This window comes from Canis lupus, chromosome 38 (genome assembly GCF_048164855.1).
Source record: "Canis lupus baileyi chromosome 38, mCanLup2.hap1, whole genome shotgun sequence".
In the NCBI taxonomy this organism is placed as follows: Eukaryota; Metazoa; Chordata; class Mammalia; order Carnivora; family Canidae; genus Canis; species Canis lupus.
In genome coordinates this window covers 13585683-13607253 of record NC_132875.1, presented here as the reverse complement: position 1 = coordinate 13607253, position 21571 = coordinate 13585683, and the positions used below count along the sequence as shown (strand labels likewise).

General features: G+C 34.4%; 1 long non-coding RNA gene across 1 annotated transcript in view; it reads right to left on the bottom strand.

Annotated features, from left to right (window-relative positions):
* The window catches only part of LOC140626818 (uncharacterized), a 257798-nt gene that overhangs the window by 228211 nt on the left and 8016 nt on the right, over positions 1 to 21571 (bottom strand). The window lies entirely within an intron of this gene.

Here is a 21571-nt window from a genome sequence, read left to right as displayed (position 1 = left end):
TATGTTAAGACAATTAATTAAGCCTTGCTAGGAACTACTCTTGCATTGTCTTAAATGTCCAGAACTATAAAGAACTGAGTTCTTCTTATACATCTTATTTCTATTGATTTCATGAGTGCTAAACTTGTTTAAAATTCTGAAATATTTTATATGTGAATTTCTCGAGGTATGTTTAGTACAATCGTGGCTCCTATTGGGGCTTCCATTTAAGACATAGGCTTTCCACAGATACACTATCATCATCTAGCAAAAACAGTTTATAATTTTGTTCCTTTGTTAATCCACAACAATTTATTTTTAAATGTCTTAGAGCACTTACATAAGACATGTAAAAAAGAGCTTGTTCTGGCTGGCTAGCTGTTATTTTTATTGTTATTCTTATTTATTGTTATGTAATTATTGTTACAATTTATTGTTGATTCCAATATTTCTGTTAGATTGTTAGTTTCCTAAAGGCAGTGGCACTGTGTCATTATATCATGCACTGTAGCAATAAACAGAATCTCTTATCACCTAATAGTATCAACAAAATGCAGAAGTAACCATTTCATCAAAATCATCTGCTGCTTTGATGCATAGGTAAGTTATGATCTATGACTTTCTTGAATTGCATTTTTTTCCATATCCAAACAAAAACAAAAAAAATGTAGTCATTTGCATATATCTTATGATTCTACATGGGAAACACATGGTTTTGAACAATTTAAGTCACTTTTACAAATTGTGTCAACCTATGTCTCGGAAAATAATGAGTGGCAATGCATTTGATTTTTTTCCCTAAGATGAAATGTTTCATAGTATATGAGTTTTGACCATTCAGTAATCTGTCAATTTATTTATTATGTAAATTAAGTTGGTGCTTATATTTAAATAAATCCACGAACATAGATTCTGAATGAAAGAGCAAGAGAAAATTTTTTTTTTTTTTTTTTTTTTTTTTTTTTTTTTTTTTAGCAAGAGAAAATTAAAACATAACTTTGTAAGTGGGCTTTGTAAGTGTCAGGACTTCTTTTCTGATCCCAGGTACACAAGTGCAGAGAACCAATTTTCTACTTTCTTGCAGAGGAAAAGTAAATTGAAATTTACCACTTGCTGAAAAGAACAAGCAGCAGGTCAATGAGACCTCTCTATAACAGACAACCAAATAAAAGTCAGTGGGTGCAATTAAGAGCATTGAAATTTCAAGGGAACTGTGTGTATCTTTAAATAAACAAATCAATAAATGGTACTTATTTTGTGAGTTCTAACCGAGCTAAAATGATCTAAGATACTAGGTTGTTTATATATTTTAAACCAATTTTTTCTCTAGTTCAAACTGAGCTACAGATTATCTAAAATATTTGTTAACATGTTTGTAACAAAAATCCCAGTATATACCGTAATAACTAGTGAATTTCCAAAAATATTAAATTTCATGTTTATATTACAATTTGGCTTAAACTGGAAACCCAACAGATTATGAATATTATAAAAAATAAAGCCCCAAATAAGCTTGCACTTGAAGGATTTTACTCTAAGAAAACAACCAAGTAATTAACATTTATGCCCTCTAGAGTTCATCAGTGACTTACACTTTCAAAGTACAGATATTGTGTAATCTTTTGATATCTAGTTCAGTGATATCTTAGACTAGACTGTGCTTGAAAGCACAGTATTAATGAAGCTAATGGTGTTTCTGACCTTTACCAGTTTGGGGTTTAATGTATAATTCTATTTATATTTAAGCATATAATTTGTTAGATATTCTTGGTCAAGGAGATATTTTTCTGTTCAAATACCATTTCAAACATGGCAAAGAATCTATGTAATAAAAATATTCAAATATAAAGGAGTCTTTTAGAAAACTGCCATTTTGAAATTAAAAAATAATATGTCTACTTAGCACCATTATAAAGTAGATGTATCTATAAATGAGGAAGAGTTAACCTCTTGTAAATTTAGCTATCAGTCCTTTTTTAACTTCATATTGATTTTCTACAGAGTAAAAGAAAATGGAAGTTTGAAGGGGAAAAAAACCTATTAAATGGATTCCAGTAATACTGAAATTGAAACAAGTTCAATTCTATTAGTGTGAAATCCTTGTAAGGAAATTTGGATTAAACTCTAGAAAGGTTTAGATTGTTAACAATATCAATAAAATAGACCTATAAACAAATTCAGGTGAAGAAGAAAATATATATGATTAAAATATGTAGAAAAGTTCAAACATATTATGCAGGCAAATCTGGAGTAAAAAGTCTATGTAATGGACATATACCCTATATAGGTTCTTTTTTAAGCTTTACATTATAAAAATTTTCAATCACATGGGAAAGAATCATATAATAAACACTTATATCCTTATAATCTATTCTAGATTGATCTATTATAGTTTGTCATACTTATCAGTTTTTTCCCAGAATATTATAAATATATTACAGATATAAGAACATTTCAACCCTAAATATTTCAGTGGGTTACTCCAAAAAAATATATTATCCAACATAGCCACAATATAATTTTCACAACCAACACAGTTATAAATAGTCCCTTAATTTTACAAATACTCTATCTGTATTCAAATTTCCCCAAGTGTTCTAAAATGTTTTTCACAGCTGGTTTGTTTTAGTTGGGATCCAATCAAGATCATCAATTCAATTTATTGTGATTTTTGTCTTGTTTTTTAAAATGTGTGATGGTTAATTCCTTTCCTCCATTTGCTGCTCTCATTGCAGAGATCAGACAAATTGTCCATTGGGGTCCATGATTTTCTAGATCTGTTAGATTGTTTACTCATGTTGTTATTTAGTAATTTCTTCTATTATCTGTAGTTTTGTATATAGAATTTAGAACTATGAGATAAATTACACTAAAGTGAAACATTTATGGAAACTTCCTGTATAGTAGGTGGTAGAAGCCAGAAGAGTGATAACTAACAGGAGGAGGGATTGGTGAGTTGGTGACTTTAAGGGGAGATTTCTGTGGTGCAGATAATATTCTAGTTTGTCCTAGATGGTGGTTATATATGACTGTTCCCTTGTGAACATTGATCAAGCCATGAACTTTTAATTTAAAAATATGTGTTTTACGTGTTTTTTTTTGAAGGAAAAATGAATATCACACATTATTCCATTCATTGCATCATATTCATGGGGTACATAATGCTTAATCATCCCAATACCATTGCTAAAATGGTCACACTTCTGAAGTTGTGGCAGTCTTAACTCTCCATTGTAGATTACACATTTTTTCCCCTTAGAAACAGGTTGTAATTTGTGGAATGATGCCTCGGTGCCATAAAAATATCCAGTTTACCATTAGTCTTCCATCTAATGATTTTACTCACCATTGATGTTCCTTGCCTAAATCTATTAATTCAGTGTCTTCACTAAGGGGAACAAAATGGTGCTTTCCATCCTACGGTTTTCCAAAGTTCATACACAAATATGAAAGCAACTATAAGCCATTACTTGTATGTATCAGTCAATATATAGAAAGATGTATCTTACACATACATACATGTACACACACAAGAACATATGTTTTAATTTCCCTCATTATAAATACCCGTTATATTATACTTTTGTATTTTACATTTCTCATTCAGTAGTGCCTTATGAAAACACTTCCAAGTCTATTGGTATATGTAGCTCCAATTCATCATGTTAATGATATAATCATTTATTCAGTTATTCTTTATTTTTCTCACTTCATCTATCAACAATTTTGAAATTTATATACTTGTGTATATATGCTGAATCCTTGAAGAATACACATATTTTAATACATATATTTTAAATACATATATCTAATACATAGATTTTGTGAAGAATACACATAGGTATATTAGACATTTTCATCTTATTTTCAATTTAAAAAAGCCAGCCATATAGAACCACCCATATTTCCTCTATCAGTGTTTGAAGAAACATTTTTTATCTTTACTTAACTTTTATGAAGTAATATTTTATTATTTACTTTGCTTGATCAATAGTTTCAGAACTTTCCATTTACTTGCAGAATATTTCAATATATTTGTGATTAACTTGGACACATGCCTTGTCTTTCTCTTCTTTTATTTATACTTTTCTACTCAATTGATAGGGAATCTCTACACAAATCATTGTATAACAGGGAGAAACTTTGCATGTCTGATTCCATATTGCTTCTATTTCCCTTGCTGCTATGACCTGTAGGTTAGCAACTTCTGCTTAGCCTTGCATGTAGGCACATTAATCATTGAAAGGATTTTGCATATAGCTAAGATTTGCAAAAACCACTTTTTACCTGAAATCTAGCTCACCTAAGGAGATAGGGACGTAACCAGAGCAGTCGTTATCCCAATTCCTTCAAAATTGAAGAATGATCATAACTCAAGAGGGATTGAAACTGTGCCCCACAGGGTTAATGAGGTTGAAACAAGCAGAACATTTAATGCTTATTTTCCAGAGAACTGTTTCCCCCTAATCAGCTATTGTGTCTTTTCAGACCCCGCTAACAAATCCACTAGCTGTCCCCGCAGAAGCCTGGACTCAAGGTCAACTGACATGGTTGCAACTTATGAACAAGAAGGCCTTGCATTGCTTGCCTAAGATAATGATCCCCAAACCGCATACCAGCTTTTGGAGCAGGCCCATAGACCCCTGCCCTTGTCCTAAGTCAAGCTCCTGATGTAAGTTGCTGAATTTTGCTTCATTCTGGTGTTAAGTTTCCACCCCAAAGTGAACATGGGATATATGTTGCATACATGTTTGCTCAATATGCACGTTCCATCCTTCCTCATGCATAATCATAAATTTCCCCACTCTTTTCATCAATGTTTATTTACATCACCTTTTACCTATCATTCTTATCTATGTTTTGTTATTTTTAATGTTAAAGTTACTCGAAAGAATTGTCTGTGCTTTTCCATCTCAGATTCTGCTTAACTACCTTCTCACTCATAATAGTCAATTGAAAATGTATTTCAAAGGATGCCTGTGTGGCTCAGCGGTTGAACGCCTGCCTTCGGCTCAGGGTGTGACCCCGGAGTCCCTGGAAGGAGTCCCACATTGGGCTCCTTGCGTGGAGGCCTGCTTCTCCTGTCTCTGCCTCTCTCTGTCTCTCTCATGATTAAGTAAATACACTCTTTTAAAAAAAGAACATCTTTTTCAAGATCATCAGTAACTTCTCTCTTGTTGAACCCAGTGATGGTTCTCAGCCCTCATCTGACTTTTAACACAGTTGATCCCCTGAACCTCCTTGATCACTTTTCTTCATGTGAGATCAACCTTTTTCTATATTTTCCTCTTGCTCACTCATTCTTTTTAAGACTTTTTGATGCCTCCCTCATCTGCCTGAGTATATTAGAGTGCCCGGGTGCCGTTCCCAGACTCTGCCCCTTTATAGTTATCCTTATTCCTTTGTAAATTCACAAGTTCATTGGCTATAAAATCATCTATAAATTCCATGATCCCCCATATATTTATTTCCCCTCATAGTCTATTCAAACACACCAGTCACAGAGGTCATTTTAAATATAAAGCATATCATGATATATTTTCCTCAAAGTTTTTAAATGACCACCCACAGTCAATAGACCTCATCCAGAGTCAATAGATGTATTGATACCCTGTAATATCCTATCTAACCTGGACTCTCTGTTGCCTCTCTGACCACATCAACTACTCTGTGCCTCTTTGCTTACTCTGCTGCAGGCCCATGGCCTTTGGCTAGTTATTTACCAAATAATAATGTTCCTCAGGATTATTGCTTGCCATTCCCTTTGCCTGGAATGGTCTTCCCTCAAATACTTCAACATTTATTTCTCATCTCCTCTAAGCCTTCAGAAAAAGTTACTCTCTCAGTGAAGCCTTTTCCAAATACCTTTTACAAAAAAAAAAAAAAACAAAGAAAGAAAGAAAGAAAAAAAAGAAAGAAAAGCCACCACACAATACTGTAACAGTCCCTACTCATTATTACACTGTTTTGTTTTCCTCCAATGAATTTTTCATTTTCTCTGTATGTGTGTGTGCATATTTTGTGGTGTGTGTGTACATTTCTGTACTCCTTCCACTAGAGTATACATCCCATGAAAGTGAGGGCTTTGTGTATTTACAGTTGTGTCCTTAGAGCCTAGATGAATGTCTGACACACAGTGGGCACATGATAGACATTTATTGAATGAATACATGAATGAAAGTAAGATTGGCTCAAACAGTATGAAATTTTTGGTTTGGGGAGAAAGCAATTGGACTTTACTTAGTAACCAACTGGGAGTTCTCATAGATTTTTAAAAAATATTTACATATTATGCTTTAGAATACGCTTTAGAAAGATTCACCTGGAGTGCTCTCTAGGATGGCACAACAGGCAGTGAGTCTAAAGAAATAGGAGGCAGAAGAAAATTTTGCAATAGTTTTTTGACCAGGAAGAAATAAATAGGTGAGTTACACAAATATTAATATATATAAGCAAAAAGATACTTTCCAGATATGATTTAAAAATCATTACTGAGATTTTTGATAACATACTAATACATATGTTTTAATGGATTTTTCAAAATAGGGCTTTACTTTTGAGATCAACATTCGGAGCAAACTCCTCTTGAAATTTTTGTGGAGATTAATATCTCCCTGAATCCCATATGGTTCAGGAGTTTCAAAGCATTTGATAAAAGTATCTATGGATTAGTTTTCTTAACAGATCTGCCAATGTAGCACAAAACCTCTGATTTCCACCAGCCTATGCCCTGCTCAAACGAGCTCTTGTTGACCCTTTCTCTTCCCTTCACCTTCACGACCTCCATTTTAATTGGGTTTTCAGCCCTGACAACAGACATCTGGTTCTCAGCCTGCCCATTAATCTGAGGGTTGCACTCCTTAAACTGATAAAGTCTAAAGCTCATCAAAGGGCAACATTTAGATGAACCAACAGAAAAGCTTTTATTAAATAAAGGCTAGAGGGATCCTATTTAAAAAGATAATAGAGCTGTCAGTTTTCCTGATAATTAATGTACTTTTCCATGAAAATCCAAACCCAAGTTATATTTATAAACCAAAACAAATATATATATATATATATATATATATATATATATATATATATATAGTTTCTCTTTTAGTGATTTATTTTGAAACTACAAAGTATGTGTATGAGTGTTCTCAGCATTTAATCTCTGTGGCATATGGCCTGTGTTCTCAGTGAATGTCTAACAAATTTGAATAAAACTGAGGTGGAAAAAATGGTTAATTTATCCTACAATATTAAATATAAGTAATATTTAAATCAATCTCAGTATCCTTCATTTTTTATATATCATATTTCAAATTATCCATAGGGTAGAATTTTTTTAATAAGACAGTGGACACAAAGAAACAAATGACATTTGGCATTGGTTTCCTATCATGATATGTGTCTTGAGAAAATATAAATAATTATCAGCTAATTGTAATTTGACACAGTAAGGTTTCTATGTACCTTTCTTTCCTCATTTCAATGCCACATTGTTCAGGTCTGTATTCTTTTAGAAAAATGCCATAGGCCCATTCCCACCCTCCAGTTTGTCTGGTTCTTTGACAGTAAAACCAATATTTGCCAAACTGATGTTTCTAAAATTTGATATATGATCATGTCATTCCATAGCTTTAAAAAATCTCTCAATGGCTCCCTTGTATAGGTCGAAGAATTTGAAAACTCTTTTGATGAGGAGATATCTCAATCCATGTCATGCCAATAAGTACATAATGAAACTTCCTTAATGATTCCTAAAGGGACAACACTATTTCACACTAACCCAAATGCCATTCTCTTTCTGGAATGCCTGTTTTGTTCTAGATTAATTCTTATCATTTTTGCAACAAAGTTCAATGATCCACCTCTTCCAGAAAGATTTTCCTGACCCTGAAGTCAATGTATGTGTTTGTCCACTGGAGGAACTGTCCACTGTCCGCTTTGACAGGTCCATGGTCAGATCTCCATCACACTTTGCTTACTGTTTACTTTCTTCTCCTCCTAAGTACCCCTCCCTCTTTATTCCTAAATCCTGGCACAGTAACCAACATCACAGGAACCACAGAATGTATTTTCGAACAAATTAAAGGCAGGGTACTTATTAATTAAAGGGAAGACAGAAATCATTGGTAAAAAACTAAATGATAAGAAATTAAATTAATTTGATAACATTATGATGCTTTTAGAATGGTGCCTGGCAAATAGTAAGCCCTCGATAAAATCTCGTTCCTTGATTTGTTTGTGGATTTGATAAATATTCATTAGGTATCTACTATGTGTGAAGCTCTATTATAGATGCTAAGGACAGAGCAGTATATAAAACAGCTGAAAATCCTTCATAGAACTAACATTTTAATAGGGGAAAACAGAATATAAGCAAAGTAAGTAAAAAAAAAAAAAAGCAGTTTGCTCAATGGTGACAAACGTAAGCGAACAAGTTAAAGTAGGGGTGGTTTTGGTAGATCTTCCCCGAGGGGAGTGGCAGGTAAAAGAAGTGAGGTCAGTGGAGAAGAAGACATTTGAGCAAAGCTGAAGGAGCTGAAAGGGATTGGCCAGTAGATACCTGGGGAGGAAGAATCCAGCTAGGATGAACAGTGAGGCCAGAGCCCTGGATATGGGACATGGGCACTGAACACAAGAGCAGAAGAACGTGGGCTCTTGTGCAGTGGGGGTGGGAGGGGGCTGGGGTCGTGTAGGAGATGAAGTCACTGGCATCAGTGAGGGTGTGGACGCCAGAATCATGCAGGAACATTTGGATCATTGTTAGCATGTTGGCTTTTACTTTAACAGCCTCGGGAAAAGCATTGCAGGGGAGGAACAGCCTTATTTTGGTTTTAAAAGGATCACTCTGCTTACTCAGAAATATTACTAGCTTTTGTGTCAGTAAGAATGTATACTTTAGTCATGCAGCTATTACCTCATTATAAAGGATAAATTCAACGTTTTATGTTTTTACTTAAGAATCTCTGTGATTTTCTACTATTTCTTTGGTTGTACCTTGTTAAGTGTCCTTTCCTACTCAGCTTTTTTCTCAGCCTGTACATATTGGGGTGGCCCAGGGCTCATTCTGTATTCCTCTGGTTCTTTTCTTGTCTCTAGTTATACCAGCGGTTATAAACTAGGGGGTGACTTTTCTTGCCAGTGCATCCCTGGAAATGTTGAACAAACAACGTTGTTTGTCACAAGTGGAGGGGAAGAGGTGCTATGGGCATTTAGGAGGTGAAGGCCAGGGAACACCTTACAATGCACAGGAGCACCCCCACAACCAAGATTTTACTGATTCAAAATGGCAAAAATGCTAAAATTGAGAAACTACAGTTTACACATATTCCAGTGGTATTCATATCCTGACACCAACATTTAAATTTCACCAAAACCCTGATTATTTCCTCATTTCTATCTCCATCTTCAACTCTTACCTAAGCTTTATACACATAATTAATTGCCAAAAAAGAAATTCCACAGACAGCCCAAGTAACACATTTAAAATAGGACTTGAGGTTATCCCCCCAAACTGAATCTTTTCCCAGCTTCCTCATCTCAGTAAATGGCATCACCATCCGCCCAGACCTTGACCTGGAAGTCATCCTGATTTGTTATTTCCCATATAACCCAAATCCAAAACACCAAGTGCTATAGGTTCTCCCTTTAAAATATGTTCTGAATCTGCCTGGTTCTTACTACCTCCACCACTGCAAACCTAATCTGAGCACCCCCCACCCTGAGAATAAGGCAATGACTTCCTGTCATTTGCTGTCCATCTTGCCTCGAATAGTCAAGGGGGCCCCATACACATGGGGGCCAGGGAGACATTGTCAAAGTATTAGGTCATGTCCCTCACCTGCTCAAAGCCCTCGTGAGGCTTCCCATCTCTCTCAGTACAATGTCCGACGCTTTACCACCACCTGTAAGGCCTTATCTACTCTGGCTCCTGTTTGTGGAGCCTTATCTCCTGTCAGCTCCGTCTAGTACATCCCGCTCACTTCCACCTTGCCACAGATTGTGTTCCCACTCTTCCTCAAAATACTGAACTTAGGGGTTCTTTGGGGAGTTTTCACTTGCTGCTTTCTCCAACAGGAATTCTTCTAGCTCAGGATGCTGACACATATTACTCTCTGATTCCATTTAAGTGTCTTCTCAAGGGTCAGATTAGGTGCTCCCTGGACTCCTCTTCCTAGAAGAGCAGTTCCCACCTCTACACCACACCACGATATCTTTAGCACCACAACCCCTCCCTCGCCATCTCCCCTCTTAACACCACAGTCTCAGGTCCTATTTAATATCTACTTTTTTATTTACTCTCTCCAGCTAGTTAGTTAGCTTCAAGAGGCCAGAGACCATCTCTTCTTTCTTGGGAATACTTCCAGAAACTAAAACAATCAGTTTAGCATATTATGGAACTCAATGATATTTGTTGAAGGAATAAATGAAAAGACATCACTTTTAACTATTCCTATTTATAAAAACAAGTACTCTATAGATGCCTTAATTAAGATTAATTCTTCTTCTTTCCTTCTAAAATTTGTGTCTCATGCTTACTCTGATTAAATATTATTAATAGCAATTTTATTTTATATTTTAATCACTTGAAAAAAGAGCAAACTGGAGATGGTAATTTATCTAAATCAAATTATCTTCCATGTTTCTCCCATGAGATAGGTCCATGGCAAGTTTCATAGAGGATATTGGATACTAGTTCATGACCTTAAGCCAAAAACTATTTTTACTACATTTTTGCTATCAAATTAAATAAGATTAAATTAAGTTATAATTATGCTTCAGCATGAAAAATGTAAAAAAATATTTTTAATAGAGAAATTGAATTTTCTTATTAAGAGAGACTATAACGTTTTAATCTCACATATTCCTCACAGGAATATTTCCTTTGCACCTTATACTTGGAATGTTGCATAGAATAGTCACAGCACAGAAAATTAATTGCAGGCAAGATGAGTGGAAGTAGTAGATAAAGGAGTTATTAAGAAAATACCCTTTTACAATTGATTCAATGCCACACATTATAAAAGAATTTTCAGAGGGTGTCTCACGAACTTTTTGTTCATGACGATTGTGTCATAAGTACATTTGTAAGGAGAGGACAGAAGGAGCGGCTAGTGGGCAGGGTAAGACTCCATGCATTCTCCGGAGTCGGAACTCTTGCTGAGACATATCAGAGAAGAATTTTTCTGCCAGTTGCAAATTCCCATGGCCTGGTGCTTGCCATATCCAGTGCTTCACCTGGGAGAGGGTCAATCTGAAGGAAAGTGAACAGTGATGCTCAGTGAAGCTTAGGAAGCTAAATTCAGGTGCACAAGTGCTTCCAGATATTTCCTATCTTCCTGCAGGGGAATGAACATGACTAAAAAGTAATCTGTGTGAGCCTGGGTGGCTCAGCAGTTGAGCACCTGCCTTTACCCCACGGCATGATCCTGGAGTCCTGGGATCGAGTCCCAAGTTGGGCTCCCCGCATGGAGCCTGCTTCTTCTCTCTCTGCCTGCGTCTCTGCCTGCATCTCTGCCTCTCTCTCTCTGTGTCTCTCATGAATAAATAAATAAAATATTTTTAAAAACCATTAATCTGTGTAGGTGAGGTGATGAACACTGCCTAAGAGAGTATTTATAGAAACTCTCTCTCTGCATATATAGTTGTATGAGTTCCATATCTATTTAGATGTCAGTCCCCTATCAGATTATTTGCAAATGTCTTCTCCCATACAGTAAGTAGGTTCCTTTTTTTTTTTTAGATTTTATTTATTTATTCATGAGAGAGACAGAGAGAGAGAGAGAGACCCAGAGACATAGGCAGAGGGAGAAGCAGGCTCCACACAGGGAGCCCGATGCGGGACTCGATCCCAGGACTCCAGGATCAGCCCTGGGCTGAAGGTGGCACTAAACCACTGAGCCACCTGGGCTGCCCAGTAGGTTGCCTTTTCATTCTATTGATGACTTCCTTCACTGTGCAAAAGCTTTTTTTAGTTCGATACAGCCCCATTTGATTATTTGCTTTTGTTGTCCTTGCCTGAGGAGAAAGATCCAAAAAAATATTGGTAAGGCAAATAGTGTCCAACAGCTTACTGTCTATGCTTACTTCTAGGAGTTCCATGGTGTCAGGTCTTACATTGAAGTCTTTTATCCATTTTGCATTCGCTTTGTATATAATGTAAGAAACGGTCTAGTTTCAATCTTTTGCATGTAGCTCTCTGGTTTTCCCAACATCATTTATTGGAGAAAATATCTTATCCTTATTGTACATTCTCACCACCGTTGTCATAGATTGACCATATAATGTGTGTTATTTCCTGGCCATCTATTCTATTCCATTCATCCATGTGTCTGTTTGTATCCTAGTACTATAGTTTTGATTACCATAGGTTTGTAGTATAAAGTCTGAGAGCATGATGTGTCCAGATTTGTTCTTTATCAAAATTTTGCTTTAACTATTTGGGATCTTTTGTGGCTCCATACAAATTTTAGGATTATTTGTTCTAGTTCTGTGAAAAATTCCATTGGTATTTTGATAGGAATTGCATCAGATCTGTAGATTGCTTTGGGTAATATGAATGTTTTAACAATATCAATTCTCCCAATCCATGAACATGGTGTTTCTTTCCATTTGTTTGTGTCATCTTCAAAGTCTTTCATCAATATCTCCTAGTTTTCATAGCACAGATTTTTCACTTTGTTAAATTTATTTCTAGTTATCTTATTCTTTTTGATGCAACTAGAAGTGGGATTGTTTTCTCTAATTTCTCTTTCTGATAGTTCATTATTAGTATCTAGGAATGCAACAGATTCCTGTATATTATATTTTGTATCCTGCAACTTTACCGATTTCACTTATTAGTCTTAACAGGTTTTTTGGTATAGTCTTCAGGATTTTCTATATATGGTGTCATCTTTGAATAGGGACAGTTTTGCTTCTTTTCCAATTCGAATGCATTTTATTTACTTATTTATTTATGTTTGCTTGCCTAATTGCCGGGGCTGGGACACCTAATATTATGTTAAATAAAAGTGGGAATGGGCATCCTTGACTTATTCCTGATCTTAGAGGAAAAGCTTTCAGTTTTTCACTCTTGACTATGATAGTAGATATGAGTTAGTCACATATAGCCTTTATTATGTTGAGGTACAGTCCCTGTATACCCACTTTTTGAGTTTTGATTATAAATAGATGTTGAATTTTGTCATTTTTTTCTGCATCTATTATTCATTTTGTTAACGTGATGTATCACATTGATTGATTTGCAGATGTTAAACCACCTTTGCATCCTTGGATTAAATAGTACTTTATCACGGTGTATAAGCCTTTTATTTTATTGTTGGATCCATTTTGCCAATATTTTATTGAAAATTTTTGCATCTGTGTTCATCAGGGGTATTGGCCTGTAATTTCTTTTAATTAATTAATTAATTAATTAATTATTTTTTTTGTAGTGTTCTGTCTGGTTTTAATATCAGGGCATTGCTGTCCTCATAAAATGACTTAGAAACGTTCTTTCCTCTTCAGTTTTATTTTTTGGAATAATTTGAGAAGAATATGTATTAACTTAAAAAAAATGGTAGAATTCACCTGCAAAGCCAAAAAAAAAAAAAAAAAAAACATGTTTGTTTGGAGATTTTTGATAACTTATTCAATTTCATTGCTAGTAATCAATCTATTCAGATTGCCTATTTCTTCATGATTCAGTCTTGGAAGATTACGTTTCTAGGAATTTATCCATTTCTTCTAATTTCTCTGATTTGTTGGTGTATAATTATTTATAGCAGTCTCTTCTGATCTTTTTTTATTTTTCTTGTGGTATTGGTTGTAATTTCTCTTTTATTACTGATTTTATTTATTTGAGCCCTCTCTCTTCTTTTCCTGATAAATCTGGCTAAAGGTCTGTCAATTTTGTTTATCTTTTCAAAGAATCAGCTCTTAGTTTCATTGATTCTTTTTCCTCTTTCTTCTTTCTTTTCCAGGAGACACTGCTGGGTTTTTCTTTTCTTTTCTTTTCTTTTCTTTTCTTTTCTTTTCTTTTCTTTTCTTTCTTTTCTTTTTTCTTTTCTTTTTTTTTCTTTTCTTTTCTTTTCTCTTTTCTTCTTTTTTCTTTCTTTCTTCTTTCTTTCTTTCTTTCTTTCTTTCTTTCTTTCTTTCTTTCTTCTTTCTTTCTTTCCTTCTTTCTTCTTTCTTTTTCTCTTTTCCTTCCTTACTTCTTTCCTTGTTTTCTTTTCTTTTTTCTTTTCTTCTGTTTATCTGTCTGTCTCTTGTTTATTGTGATCTTTATCTTTTCCTTTCTAATACTAACTAATGGGCTTTGTTTGTTTTTCTTTTTTAGTTCCTTCAGGTGTAATATTAAATTGTTAATTTGAAATTTTCTTTTTTGTTGAGGAAAGCCTGTATAGCTATAAATTTCCCTTTTAGAACTGCTATTCCTGTATCCTGTAGATGTTGAAAACTTGCATTTTTCCATTTTCATTTGTGTCAAGATCTTTTTTTTTTTTTTTTTTTTGCTTTTTAATATCCTCATTTATCCATTGGTTGTTTGGTAGCATGTTGCTTAGCTTTCATGTGTTTGTGTTTATTCCAGTTTTCTTCTTGTAATCAATTTCTAGTTTTAAACCATTGTGATCAGAAAAGTTGCCTGATATGATTTCAATCTTCTTAAGTTTACTGTTTTTTGTTTGAATGCCTAATGTGCAGTCTATCATGGAGAATATCTTTTCATGGAATATCTTTTTTCATCCCTACACTATCAGTTTGAAAAATGGATAAATAGAGCTTCTATAACAAGGGACAAAGAGACAGCATCAAGATGGGTAGAAGTGGCAAAGGCAAGTTGTCACCAAGAGAATAACCACCTCTCCAGGAACAGCAATCCACAATTGGGAGGGATCTCAAAAACATGAATTTTTTTCCTTGATGACCAAGGAATTAGGTCTCCATATCAGGTACTCCAGTCCTCGGATCTTGCACAGGAGAGATGAGCCCCCTAAAAGCTGGGCTTTGTAAACGAATGAGGATTACATCCAGGAAAACCGTAAACTTACAGAGAATGGAGAACCTGATCTTTTTGTTTGTTTGTTTTTTTGTTTTTTTGTTTTTTTTTTGAGAACCTGATCTTAAAGGACTTGTATGCAGTCTCACTTGCCCTAGGACCCAGAGATAAAATACCAGTTAGAAAAGAGCCTAGAACATAGGTGAAAGAGACCCATTTACTAGTCCCAGGGCATCTGCCCAAGAGGCAAGAAACTGCTGAGACACTCAGTGGGGATGGAAACTGCTGGGCTTCATTCTCATGATCACATTCTGCTCTGCTAGGGCTGATACTAATGGGTGCCACCTTGGAATTCTCACTCTAACCTGCTAATACTGGCAGGTATTACTCACAGCCTCTTGTGGCATACTGGATTCCATGAACCAATAAAATGTATAATATTATCTTCATTTTCTACATTATACCAAAACCCAAGGGGCCGTAACTATAGGGAATGCAAATAATAGATAGCTTAGGAGTGTTAAATGACCTGCCTAAAGTCTCATAGACAGTGAGTAGTAGTCCTGGAATTCAATGTACTTTCCCCACCCACTCCTCCAACTTCTACTAGATAGCACACAGAGTTACCCACTCTGACAGCCTCTCCAATCTCTCCTCTCTTAAACTCTGTCAGCCACTCTGACCTTCTTGTAAGTAGCACACTACTTACTCCACTGCCTCAGGACATTTGTACCTGCTGGTTCCTCTTCTCAGAATGCCCTTCAACTAGATGTCCATAGGGTATACTCCTTCACCTTCTTTAAATTTGTGATCAAAGGTCTCCTGTCATAGAGACATTCTCTGCCTACTCTAAAATTACAGCTGTTCTTAATCTCATTCACTCTTTTTTTTTTTTACTTTTCCACATTTATCATCCTGTAAGAGATTATGCCATTTACTTATTTTTTTATTATTTATCATCTGTGCCTCACAACTACTAGAAGAAGGAGATCAGATTTCTAAAATCTTTTTTTCCCACTCTATAACTATGGCTTTAAACAGTGTTGACCATAGAATAAGTGTTTGATAAATACTTTAAAAATGAATGAATGAATGAATGAATGAAAAAATCCTTAAAATACTCACACAATGCTTTGTATTAAGTTACTTTTAACACTTATAATTTTGTCTGATGCCAGAAAAAAATAAAAGCAAGTAAAGGCAATTCTGCAGGGAGTTAAAACAACATGGGTCCAATATTCATCTTTATTATGGATTGGCTTGATTCAGTGAATAAATTTATATCAGGGATTCCTAACTTAATTTGTGTGGATCTTCATGGACCTCTGAGAATGGAATTCAGGGGTCAATACATTATGAATAAATGTGTAAATTAAGTAATATGCTTTTAGCATATTTAAGCAGAGGAGTCCATCAAAAAACTGGCCACAGGAATATTTCTGAATACATTTCATTTTGCCAATTACCCTTCCCCCCAAAAAAACTGCTCCTCCTGGCCTAGCTTGATAAAAATTGAATATGCCTATCACACAGAACTAGCCCCTCACAGTTTTAGGCATACTGTGTGTATTTACATATGAAGTCAAATACTATCTCTATTCTGATGGAAATTATGATATAGTTTAATTTATAAAAACAATCTTACTGTGGATAATTTTTAATAGTAAGAAAAATAAATATGTAATATAGATATTTCATTGGCTTATAAAACATTTTTTTCTTAATGAAGTCCTTTAAGTATTAAAATTCCATAACTAATTTAGTGTTTCATGCACACATAAAATCTAAATTAGTCAATGTGACTATTTTGAAATTTGAGAGAAATTTAGTATTCAATTTTAGTATTAAATAAAAATATAGTGGAGTTGTCTCTTTTTAAAATATGGTACAATACGAGCATACTTTAAATAGTTTTCATTTGGAGGATCATTTATTTCCCCTAGGTTTTTATGAATTCTCAGTTAATATTACCACCACAATGAAGATTAAGAGAGTGAGCTCTAGAGTCTTGGTCAGAGTGGAATATTAAGTGAATGATTTTCATAGAATTAGGATTCATAACTCTATGGATTTGGCTACTTGGAGCACTCTGGCCTGTCACTCTTCATAAGTACAGATAACAGAAGCCACACTGCCCCTCTTGGATAATGCTTGTACTTATATGTTATGTTGAGCTTGGAATTGTCACATTTTTAAGGAAAAAATTGGACAAATATTGTTTTTGATGTTTTATAACTGTATTTCCCCAAAGCCCCATACTCAAATATTGACTTGTGTGGGTCTAAAAGACTGTGAATTGAATGTGGATTATAAGGATTATTGCACAGTCTAATGAAGCACCGCCACAGGCAGAGGAAGAAGACCAGCGCAGCCTGCTGATATTGGAGCATCCAACCCGCCTGAGGTTTCAGAAGACCAGGAAGAGGTGCATCCTTCAGAGGAAGCATATGGAAAGCCTGTGGCTGAGGTCAGGAATCATGTGGTGAGGCAGCGTTTTCAGGACCATCTGTGTCCATATGCTTTAAGAATATGTTCTGGTGATAAAAGTTCTATAGGAATGTTTTTGGAAATGAAACGGTAAAGCTCAGGGACAGAAAAATCTACAAGGGATGGATTATGTCTGAAATTCCATCTTGCAAATAATTCTATGTGTTCTGTTCTGCTTTACATTGCTGCTTCCACCTTCCCTCCCTTTTGGAGAGAAGAGCAAATGTGTGTAAATGAATAAAATTATTATTTCAATTAAATCTTTAAAAAGGCAAGAGACATTTGCCCACGGGAAAAAAATGAAATATTACATACTATTCACAACATCCTCAATGAGTTTATTTCATTTTATTAGGTTCAGTAAATTCCAATTTTAAGAAGTTTTGACATATTTAAAGGTAAGATAGATGTGGACAGTGTTTAGGAGGGTAATAACAACAATCAGCAAATGAAGAAGGCTTTTCTGTCTTAAACCCATTTCCTTGGGATGCTAAATATGAATAATGATTCAGTGTCCATAATTGATGTTTTAAAAAAAAGCAGGCAATAAGTTTTCTTAGTTACAATTTAAGGAATAACTCATTCATTCAGAGGTCTAGTTTTATGCCATCTTCATCACAGAGAGTGGGGGGAAAAACTTTCAGCACCTAAACATTTGTCACAGAGCCTTCCTCTATACCAGAATGGGGAATGTGGATTTGAGTAAAAAACCCGATTTTCTGAAACAACATAATATAGAAATCATCACACAGAATGAATGTTACAATCTTTTTTGTTTTTTTTGTACATCAATTAAGAAGGACAAGAAACCAAACACATTTTAGAAAGGTTTCCAACAAAAGCAGTTCAGTATTAATAAATAAACCAATACTTGAATTTATTTACCTAATCGTCTACCTTATGTAGCCGTTTTTGCAATGGGTCTGTGGCATGACAGTTGATATAAAGTGGATAACAAACCGATTACTACCTGACCAGTCAGAAGTTTAATCCAAGCCTATAGGAATTAACCAGGGAGCCCATGTTGAGTAAGTCTAATTTTTCTAGGAATCAATTCTTGCTTCTTCAAAATTAATGTGCAGGTTTGGTTAGTTTCTTTGTTTCCTCTTAGTCCAAATATTTTAAAATTATGCAACTTTAAGGAACACAAACAATGTAGTGCAATTGTTCAAGTAAGATGTAAAATACTCTGAGCCAATGTATTTTTGAAAATTGTCATTCCAAAGATTTAAAATACAAATAAAATAGAAAAACAATTTGGTTACTTATTAAGTAATCAACATTAATAAATTCATCAGTTTCAATTTAACCTGCAATTACAAAATGGAGGTTATTATGACTTTGGATTTCATGAGGAAACAAAAAAAGGAAATGTAATTTTTGACACAATTGGAGAAAATTCTTACTTTGTATTTTTCAATTATATGTCAATAACAGTAAGAATGGTAACCAGGCAAATAATATTCTATTAAATTCCATGTTGTTGCCCAATTCCATTAGACCACCTGAGATATTTTAAAAAGCCTGAGGCAGGAAAGGAGCAAAATTAAGTCATTTATCTTTTGACTAATTTGTTCATGAAACAGACGGACTCATGCAGAGCTCCTTTCAGATAAAATATACCAAATGCTTTCCTGATGTCCAAAGTCATTTTAATCTGCATATTTCTAGTTCATAATTAACTGTCAAAATTATGATATTTTATTTAAGAGGACACCTATCAAGGAAGAATCTTATGTTAGAAATTTGTGTATTTTCAAAATTAATTTCCACAATGCCTATGATAGATAATAATAGAATACCTTTGAAATCAGACCTACACATGTTGACTGTGTTTAATTTCCACAAACTGAGTTTGTTTTGTTACCTACTAAATGGAATCTTGACCTCAATTTATAATCATATAGATCTCTGGAATTCTAACTATAGAAAGAAATGTCTGTAAACCTAAAAGTTAGGGTGAGAAAGGATGAAGAAAATGTCATAAGCTTGGTTTTGGTCAGTTCTTGTCAGTTGGTTGCTACTGGGTGAAAATCCTATAAAAAGAAATACAACCACAATAAAATACCTCTTCACATCCACTAGAATGGCCATTAATTAAACACAACAAAAAATAAAATAACAAGTGTTAGTGAAGACATGGAGAAATTGTAGCCCTAGTGCACTATTGATTGGATGTAAAATGGTGCAGCAGCTCTGGAAAATTGTGTGACAGATACTGGAAAAATGAAAAATAAGATTATCATATGATTCAACAATTCCAGTTCCAGGACTCAAATAGGTATTTGTACATTCCTGTTCAGAGCAACATTATTATTCATAATAGCCAAAAGATAGAAGCAACCCAAGTACCCCTTGACACAGGAATGGATAAAGAAAATTGGGATACCTGCTGTATCATGAATAGACCTAAAAAACATAATAGCCAGTCACTAAAGAGCTTCTTATGAGGTTCCTAAAGTAGTGTAAATCATAGAGACAGAAAGTGGAATGGTGGAGTTTCAAGGGAGTGGGCTAGGGGAGTAATGGGAAATTGCTGTTCAATAAGCAGAGTTTTTAGTTGGGGAATATGCAAGAGTTCTGAGGATAAATGGTGGTGATGGTTGCATAATAATGTGAATGTACTTCATGCCACCAAATTGTACCCTTAAAAATGACCAAAATGGCACAATTTATGTCATGTGTAGTTTATCACATCTTTTTAGAGGACAATATGGCCAAGAAACTGTAAAATACTTAAAAAAAAAAAAAAAAAAAGAAAAGAAACAACAACCCAACAACATATGTTGTTTGTAATACATACCTCATGTCACTATCCTAAAAATCTAAAATTGTTATAGATCTTTTAGATTCATTTAAAAAGCATTTTAGTTGCAAAAACTCACACAATAGAAAGAGTTTGTTTTGTTTTGTTCATTTTAGGTCCTAGGTAGTACTTTCACGGTGATCTTTACATTTACTAATTTTTCTAAATTTGTTTTCCTGCTTGTCTCAAGTTTGTGAACATGCCCTTTGCAGCAGTAGTTCAAGTCACCAAACAAGGCACAAGCAAAACATCTTGTTCATTCAAGGAAACGTGTGTGGATGGCCTTCTTTTGCAATGCCATCTGTCTGCTTCCAGATTAGTCTTTGCATGTAGAGCTATTGCCCTCTTTCTAAAATTTATCTTCTGACTTGCAAAGTAGATAATGTTACCTGGTTAACTTCAGACATATATTGGCTATCTTTTTAATTTATATTTTGAAGAAGTGAAAATATGTATATTGCCAGGTAGAAAATCCTTTCCCCGTATAGGCATGTTTTATTGCCTGCAAGATGAAAAGGAACAACTCTGTTTTCTCCCTTCCAGCACATCTGATTTTTTTTTATGAATAACTAAATCTAGATAAATAAGCATGTTACAGAGTAATTGGCTTTCTCCTTTGCCCACCAGATATAAACTATGCTTTTAATTTTCTCTATTCCTTATTCATTTTTTGATATAAATGTTCAATAGGGGTTTAAATCCTTTTCCCAAGCTTCTCCTTTATCATGTTTCTAATTACCTAGCCTAATTGCTCAGAACCTTTTAAAGCTTGTGAAGTTTTTAAATGGTTTTCTTTAATTATGATTCTTTCGTGAAGAAAATGCAGCTAAACAAAAGTTAAAGCTGCACATTGAATATCTGTGTTCTAGAAGTCAAAAGAAGGAAATGAAATGTTTGCTTTAGAAACACAGCCCAAGAAAAGTGATTTTCATAATGATCTTGTATGGGCCACTTGATAGTATAAAAAGACTCAAGATTCGTGGTGACGAATTGATCTAATGAAAAGATTCATACACAATATAAATAGTACAGTATACAGATGAGAGCCTATTCTTTTTTGTTTCTATAATTTGCATGTGCACAGTGTCATAACAGTAAGGAAGGATTATTGTATATTTTACATAGATGCTTTCTGCCCTGTATAGAAATTTAGAACCCTAAAACAGATCTCAAGACGAAGATAGTTATCATCAGCAGCAAAGATGTGGTTGACACCTTCCTAGTAGTTAAGTTTCTAACTGGGTACTTAACATAATATTACTGAAAAAATTCAAAACATGGTGTGCTGGGCAAATGGTATTTTATATGGTTGTGACTTTTTTTAAGGT